Source organism: Scylla paramamosain, chromosome 13, assembly GCF_035594125.1.
Source record: "Scylla paramamosain isolate STU-SP2022 chromosome 13, ASM3559412v1, whole genome shotgun sequence".
Lineage (NCBI taxonomy): Eukaryota > Metazoa > Arthropoda > Malacostraca > Decapoda > Portunidae > Scylla > Scylla paramamosain.
In genome coordinates this window covers 20,182,570-20,191,698 of record NC_087163.1, presented here as the reverse complement: position 1 = coordinate 20,191,698, position 9,129 = coordinate 20,182,570, and positions in this window count along the sequence as shown.

Genomic DNA, 9,129 nt, shown 5'->3' with positions numbered 1-9,129 from the left:
ATATATCCTCGCTTGTAAACTGCGTCCTCGCCTTTGGTGAGTTTCCGAGAAACCTTGTGCAATATTTTACCGAGGAAGGAAGAATCCGACTCGCTCTAAGTACCGGTCAACAACAGGCTTGTGTCCTGCTGGGATAATTAACTTGCTGTTTCCCTCTAATAATAGTCAACGCGTAGCCTAAAATAAACTAGGTCTAGATATATCGATGTTTTGATGACAACTTAATGTAAATATTATCTTGCCTGCCTTGAACGATATTTATTGTTCCCAGCATGTTATATAACGTTCCTTCAGGTGCTTGCCGTAATCTTGCACTCACTTCCTTCTGTCTGACTCGGGCTCCGTGTTGCTGGCCTCGACATTATGTCTGCCCAGAATACTTACTGAAAACCAGCATACAATAGAAAAAGAAAAAGAAATAAATAAGCTGGTACGAGGAGATCCTAGGACATTCTTAGAAAGAATACAAGCGTAAAAGGTTATTGCTGCACCGTTGTTAGATTCATGCATCTTCTTCGAACGACTGATAAGTCAATCTCGTGACTGCTCTCTGTCACGCGTCCTTGAGATGCTCCTACAGCGCCGGGTCAGGGACAGACACTGGACTATACCATCCACGCACAACAACGGTAACAACAGATGGAGAGAAAGATAGAGATGGACAGAACAGGGAAGGGAGCAAAGACGACAAGAACAGGGATAGCGGGAGCAGGAAGGGGGCGGAGGTAGAGGGGGGAATGTCGTGTCTCATGGTCTTTGCGGCGAGGCTGGCACGGCCCCTCTGTCCCCTCCCTCACCTCTCACGTCACCGCCGTCACTCTCACGATCGAGTTGACTTCCCTGCATCATTTTACCACTTACGGTTGCAAAGAAATGATCAACACATCATGCCATCCCTGCCTATCATCTAGTGCTATGTGCAAGATCCAGTACAGTCAAGAGAGAGAGAGAGAAGAAAAAAAGAGTTGATTCAGAGGCTCAGGGCCACACGCAACTGCTTCCCGCTGACTTCTGACGGTGAGGTGAATAGGAGCTTCTCGCCCTCTGCCTGTCTGCCACCACCATTGTCACTCGGTTGCAGAGGTCAGGTTGAACTTTTTCTTTATTTTTCAACACAACCAGTATGTTGCAGCATCTTAGCATGACTGAGTGTTTTCTCCTCAAAGCTCACTGACTCACCTCGCTGACTCACCTGCGTCAGCGGTATCTACTGTGACGCGCTGCCGGTTGACTCAGACGGTGCACGTGGGAGGAAGGACCGATCGAAGGAGGCTCACCTGCGGCCTGGGCAGCACAGACTACAGATTACAGAGGAGTGTGTCAGGAACCGGGGAGTGACAGGTCAGGACATGCTGGCACAGAGGCTCAAGGTGGCTAAAAAGAACTATGATCTGTGCGATGTTGCACCTTGTGTGTGTTGACATTAAGCCCTCCTGGGAGCAGCGGACACAAGGAAACGTTTGGAAAGGATGTATAAGACAAACTTTGGAGAAGAATACCAGCCCGGAGGAATCAACAGAAACGATGAGTAACAACCTTTCCTTCCTTCCCGTCCGCTGGGTCCCGAGAGGTCAGTACCGCCTCAGGTCACAAGCTTCAGCATGTTCACACGATGGCAGCGTCAGTCTTGTTGGGCTGTCTAGGTTCTTTTACTGAAGTTGTCATTGGTGGAGGGCGTCCCGTGCTCCCGCCTTGTTCCCACCTTTGCTGGCGAAGCGTTGTTTCAGCAGGTGGCACCCCTCCCTTCCTCTCCTCTCCCCGCCCTGCTGGCCCTCTCACGTGCTTGTCAGGGTGTCTCGAGCGTTCCCTTGGCGCGCCCCCATCTCATCTCCCCTCAGCTCGACGCATTTCATTGACCTCTACACGTACTCTTATGTAGGTACTACGTACCCAAGTTACATTACGTATATAAGGAAGTAACTTTTTACTCACGAATTTTGTTTGCATTCCTTAAGTGAAGACTTAAGTAAATACGCTTGCCAAGTATTTACATAATAATGGCATAATGTTTTGCTGTCGCTGAGAAACATAGGATATTATCTTGTAAGTGAGATAAGCCCTGAAGGCTGTGCGCGCTAACGTTTGCAAACAGCACGTGTCACCTTAGCAGTATCCACAGCTGATCCTGCTGTTACGGGGCCTAGCTCAGCACCTCCTTGTGTTGCCGTGATCCAGACCTTCTGCGGCTTTTAGCTCGGGGAACAAAACACACCAGCATACCTTACTTATAACGAGTGCTATGCTTCTTATTAATAGTGACTGCCTAAATGAACATGTTATCTGTGTTCTCGAGGGAGCACACACACACACACACACACACACACACACACACACACACACATACACACCTTGAATTTGAGATATCGTCCATGTGTTTGTGTGCTTTCTATATTTTATACCTACAACGCATATGCCAGTGTGCCCCTGAGTCAATGAGGAAAACAGGGCGATGATTGCATGACGTGCAGCTGGGGCGAGGGTGAAGTTGAGAGAGGCTGGTGGGAGGGTGTGTGAAAGTTATGTAGGAAGGAGATCGTCCTCAGCCTGAAGCACACGCCCTTCATAGTAAAGCAGGACATCGTGACAAGCTATGAGGCAGTGACGCTCACTGCTTCACCGCCAGTCTCGTTGAAACACTCACTCTGCGCCTTTTTGTCTTTCCTGTCTTGGTCTCGTGCTAAGTAAATATAAGACACGGGGCGCCTCCCCCGCCTCCCCTCCCCCCCTCAGTGGTTCTCGACACCTTGGGCGACGTGCCACAACGAACGATTTTCTGAGAATAAATAACTTGCATGTGTTTGTTGGCCAATGTCATAATATACGATATAGAAAGGTTTGTAAGTCATCTCATGCCCGAGGGAAGGAGGCACCATGGAGACTGGCTTTGTGTCGCCGCAGTGTGAAGGTGATCACTTGCATGAAGACCTTGAAAGAACCTCACAAAAAAAAAAAAAAAAAAAAACGTTAACTCATTCAAATTCCTGATGTCGAAATGGAATATGAAGCGGAGAAGACAAGGGGGCGGAGCGAGACAGCTGAGAACTCGCGGCGTGTGTTGTGGGGCAGCGACCATGCACAGGAGAGGTAGGAAGGGCCAAGTACTGGGAGGCACTGTTGGCACGCTCTTGGCAGGCACACCCGGTCCGGCCGAGCATCACACACACGACTTGGCTTCACTTACCGCGCCCTCTCCCACCCACGACACGACCACAACTACCACATCCTCATTTGCTCCCCACTCACTCACTCACCGCATCAATAAAATCCTCCTCCTCCTCTTCTCTCCTCTCCCTCCTCTTCATCCTTCACCGCTTATGTTTCGGTATTTATTTCCTCAAATTTCATCACCAACTATTATAACTCCTCCTTCGCATCAAAATCCTTGTGTTAAATTTGACTGAAAGGAAGACTAGGGAAGGTGAGGATTTTTTTTCCATATATTATATATATATATATATATATATATATATATATATATATATATATATATATATATATATATATATATATATATATATATATATATATATATATATAATTTTTTTTTCCATTTATTACTATCCATCTCTCTCTCTCTCTCTCTCTCTCTCTCTCTCTCTCTCTCTCTCTCTCTCTCTCTCTCTCTCTCTCTCTCTCTCTCAAACTTCCAGGTCGATTGATTTCAATGTTCTCGAGGCCACTGGGTATGAGTGAGGCTGAAAAGGCCATGGTAATACTGTCACAACGAGGAAGTGTGTCTTGCGGCACACTGAAGCATAAAGTACATGAAGGCGCCAGGCCAGGATCTCATCCGTATAAGAGAATCTAACGACATAACTCTCGAAATAATCACAAACACACGTCCGTCGCCAAGAACAACAGATGAGCCAGTTTTAAGTATGTGACTCACAGACGTATGATATTTTTTTAACCTTGCACCCACTAGCATCACATCGCTGCATGACGGGTTACTACGACGTGCTGAACCATCCAGTGATGACCGCACGCCCTATCTTCGGTGGCTTAGTAGGAAAGAATAGCTTTTTGACAGGATTCCTCACACCCGAAAGTTAATTTGGTTTGTTTACAAATCTTGGGATCATGCGACCAGCGACCGAGCGACCGACCACCTGCAGACTTGGCGGCAACCCAACCAGATCGGCGGGTGATCTGGGTATTTTTCAAGATCCCCCTCTACTGCAGCAAATTCTGTGGACATCCTGGCATCAGTCGACTTCACCCAATCGCTCCTTTCCGCCACGAACAATGAGGTTACTGGTGTTATGACATGCGTATATCGGCCGTTGCTCCACTCTTTAGGACAATGAGATATTTTTAGTCGATAGTAATTGCTTATCATGGCTGTCTTGTGCGTGTAACCGACTTGCTTACCAAATGCACTCAATGGATGCTCTGACTGTCCATGAAGGTTGAAGAACAAGTGACGATCGTATCTGTAATGTTATGTTGCGTCTTTTAATACATGCCACGGTGAAAATAAGTAAACTGAAGAATAAAATCGAGGTCACAAAGTTTTTTTTTTTCACATAGTTAACTCAGCAAAAAAAAAAGAAAGAGAAGAAAGAAATTTGAGCCTAAAGAACGAATGCAAAAACACCTTTTCTAGAATGCGAGGAAAAGGAGGAGGAGAAGGAGGAGGAGAGAGGCTAGGAGAGAGGAGAGAGAGGAAACGACATAAGACGGGAGAGGAAGGAGAGGGGAAGGAAAATCACACGGTATACTCTCCCTTCATCTCTCCATCATACCTATCCCCTCCTCCAGTCTCCGTCCACCACCTCCTCCACCACCATCTCCACCATCACCACCACTAAACAGCTGTCGCCATCGCTATTATCACCATTAATACACTCAACTCCCCCCCCCCCCACACACACACACGTAACACACACACATGCTTAAACACACACCACCATCACCACCAAAACAACAACAGTTCACCTTCCTCAACTGTATAGTCTCAGTGAACGGAAATTCCACTCCATTTTTTTTCTCTCCATCTCTCCATCTCTCCCCCTCCCCATCTCCCTACCAGCGTCTCTCTCTCTCTCTCTCTCTCTCTCTCTCTCTCTCTCTCTCTCTCTCTCTCTCTCTCTCTCTCTCTCTTGCCCTCCCTCCCTATCCCTCGTCCTCCAACCTTCCCCTTCTCCACTCATAGCCTTCCTCCCTCCTCCTCCCTCCCATCCAATCCCCAACCCAGACCTTCCCTCCCCCCTACCCTCCGTGCCTTACCCCTCATCCCTGTCTTTCTGGTTTTGTCTCCCTCCTCCTCCTCCTCCTCCCTCTCTTCTCCCTCCTCCACCTGATCTAGTCTCCCACCTAACTCCCTCTTTCTGCCTCCATTCTCCCTCCTCTCTCCCACTTCGTCCCTCCTCTCCTCTCTCTCCCTCTCCCTCTCCCTTCTCTTACTTATACCCAAGACTCTCGTTTACACAAGTACACCTGCTGCTTCTGTTACATGCGTCTATAATACCTAACGTATACGTGTTTTGTGTTACTATCATAGTTGTTTTTGTTATGCAGGTGGTGGTGGAGGTGGAGGAGGAGGAGGAGGCGGTATCAGCATCATCATCAATATCGTCACGTATAGCAACGGCGGCTAAATAAATCTATGCATATATGGTAACAAGACAAATATTAGGATACATTGTAATTCAGCTATTTCTCTCTCTCTCTCTCTCTCTCTCTCTCTCTCTCTCTCTCTCTCTCTCTCTCTCTCTCTCTCTCTCTCTCTCTCTCTCTCTCTCTCTCTCTCTCTCTCTCTCTCTCTCTCTCTCTCTCTCTCTCTCTCTCTCTCTCTCTCTCTCTCTCTCTCTCTCTCTCTCTCTCTCTCTCTCTCTCTAGGATATTACATATCAAAATAATAATAATAATAATGATAATAATAATAATGCTCTTAAATTTAAAGGCACTGACAGTGTCCTCTTGGCGTCTTTTCTAAACCAGCAAAGAAATATGTATACCTTTAAAAAGAAGCCAAATAAATAAATGAAAAAAAAAATTAAAGAGATAGAAAATAAAAATATTAAGTACTTTTTCCAATGAAGGAGTAAAATATCTAATTCTATTAATGCTGAGGGCAACAATTACTATATTTTTTCTACATATTCGAATACGAAAATTATGAGAACAATATGAACAATAATTCCCAGAAAGACTATAAATAACTGATCACTTGAGGATTATTGAAGGATAGATAGATAGATAGATAAGTAGATAGATAAATAGACAGACAGACAGATAAATACATAGATAGATAGACAGACTGACAGATACACAGACGGACATATAGATGGATGGAGTGGTAGATTAATTGTGTGAAAGGAAAGAAAATTAAGCCAAAAGAGATTTTAGCATGCATGATAAACCATTACCAAGGTCTCTCTCTCTCTCTCTCTCTCTCTCTCTCTCTCTCTCTCTCTCTCTCTCTCTCTCTCTCTCTCTCTCTATTAAACATCATCTTTTTAATTTATCCATCTATCTGTCTGTCTCTCTCTCTCTCTCTCTCTCTCTCTCTCTCTCTCTCTCTCTCTCTCTCTCTCTCTCTCTCTCTCTCTCTCTCTCTCTCTCTCTCTCTCTCTCTCTCTCTCTATATATATATATATATATATATTGTAACTGATACGGAGTAGAAGCGTGTATTTATCGAGTCTATATATTTTCTTCTTTATTTTTAGGTATATATCTATAACTTTCTTGCTAATTGGATGAGCTATATAAAGAAAACACTATTTTGCCTCTGCAACTTGAAGGGAAGGAAGGAGGGTGGCGGGAGGAGAGAGACAAGGAGAGAGGGAGAGGGATAATAGAAGAAAAATTATGCTAAAAATAATGAAAGGGAGGAAGGAGAGGTGGTAAGAGGAGAAGAGAAGGAGGAAAACAGAAAGCAAAATCAACACCATTCAAAAAAAAAAAAAAACAGAAAGAAAAGGACATGAGAGAGAGAGAGAGAGAGAGAGAGAGAGAGAGAGAGAGAGAGAGAGAGAGAGAGAGAGAGAGAGAGAGAGAGAGAGAGTATAAACATGAATAAAATAGAAAGGAAAAAAAATAAATGAAAAATATGGAAACGTAAATGAAAATAATAAAAGTACATGATAATATGAAGACAAATTAGAAAAAAAACAAATGAAAGTAAATATAAAGAAGAGCAAGGTCACGAGAAGAAAGAAAGAGAGAGGGAGGGGAGTGAAAGGTGGAGGGAGAGGGGGGGACAGAAGAATGGAAGGAAGGAATGGGGAATGGGAAGAGGGGGAAGGAGGGGAGAGGAGATGGGGCGAGGATAATCTAGGGGGAGGAACAGGAAGATTGAAGGACGGCTGGGGGAAGGAAGGAGGAAGGAAGGGGAGGGTAATGGAAGTTGGGGGCGGGGAAGAAAAAGGAAGGGCAATAGGACGGGGGGAAGGGGAAGGAGAGGGGTGTTGAAGGGTCAGGCAGGTAAGTTCATGACCTGATTTACCTGTTAATGAATCTTCATACCTGTACCTGTCCCATCCCGTCCCTTATACGCAGTTGCCAAATATAGTGGTGTTCTTTACCTGCTAAAATGTTTCAAGCAAGAAAAAAATTGACAAATAAATTTGGAGTTTCAGGCAATTGTTTCCACCAGTGGCATCTTTAGTTCTTGATTCGAGGAATTCTAAAAAAAAAAAAAATAAAATAAAAATAAATAAATAAATAAATTAATTAATTAATTAAGGTTCATTATATAGTCTTTAGATTATTACAGGCAATAAAATTAACTGTGTTTTGTGACGTCATTACTTCTAGCAAATGTATGTAGCATTTATGTACGTAGATGTATGTATGTATGTATGTATGTATGTATGTATGTATGTAACTCCCTGTATATTGATTTTCTGAAGAAAGCTCTAGACTGACTGACTCTCTCTCTCTCTCTCTCTCTCTCTCTCTCTCTCTCTCTCTCTCTCTCTCTCTCTCTCTCTCTCTCTCTCTCCCGGACATCTCCCTTCCCTTCCTATCTAATTCAGAGGAAATCAATGGAAGAGCGTTCATCGATTCCTGTTCTCGCTCACCGGGTCGAAGGAGGTCCATTAGTAAACACGGACACTTATTTAATCACTCCACCCTCCTCGATTTTCCCCTGATTTCCTGCTTTTTGTTCGTTTTTTTGGGGGGGACTTTGTTAAATTTTTAACTTTTTTTATCCTTACTTTCTCTTTCTTTTTTTTAATTTTGTGCACAGTTTTTCTTTTCTTTCTTTCTTTTCTCTTTTTTTCCTTTTTTTCCCCATTCGTCAGTCTACTTTCTCTTTTTTTTCTCTCTCTATCTCTATTTGTTTTTGTTCTATTCGATTATTGTTTAGTATATTTCTGATTTTTTCGTTCGTAGCTATTTTTATTTCTCTCTCTCTCTCTCTCTCTCTCTCTCTCTCTGTACATATGCTTCTACCTCTGATGCTTATCTTATCTTCCCTCTGTGCTTAAGTTCGTCACTTGTTTATTTTTTACAATAGCTTCTTTCTATTTATCCATTTATTTTGAAATCTGTCCTTTTCGCTCATCTAAATCATCTGCCTCAGTTTCGTTACATTCTTTCTTTTCTTACTGCGTCAGGATATAAACGAGGCAAATTTACTACTGACGTGTGTGTGTGTGTGTGTGTGTGTGTGTGTGTGTGTATGTGTGTGTGTGTGTGTGCGTGCTGTGGGAGATAAACTGTCCTGGTTCTCTTTTACGGTAAAAGAACATTATTTTGCTGGCGACACTGAGAAGGAAGAGTAGGCTAGAAGCGCGGGATCGAGGCTTTGGGCTCGCATTCATAAACTCTTTGCTCTTTCCCCACAAATATTTTCAAAGGCCACGGATATGATAAGCCGGGTTCTTAAGACTGTTTCTCCTGTTGATAATGTAGAAATGTTGTTAATCTGTCACTAACACCATAGAAACACCCTTAACCACCCCCCCGTCCCCCTTGTGTCATTTCAGTTATTGCGGTGCGGAAGTGTTTCAGAATATGGTCGTTGCTGTGGTGGGGAAAGAAAGGAAAGGTCTTTTACCTCGAACGCTTCCCGCCACAACATCAAAGCAATGCCAGGAATCTTCATATGAAATGCAAATAGAAGAGGTATTAATATCAAACTCCTCTTTTCCCTTCTCCCACTCATCCTCCTCT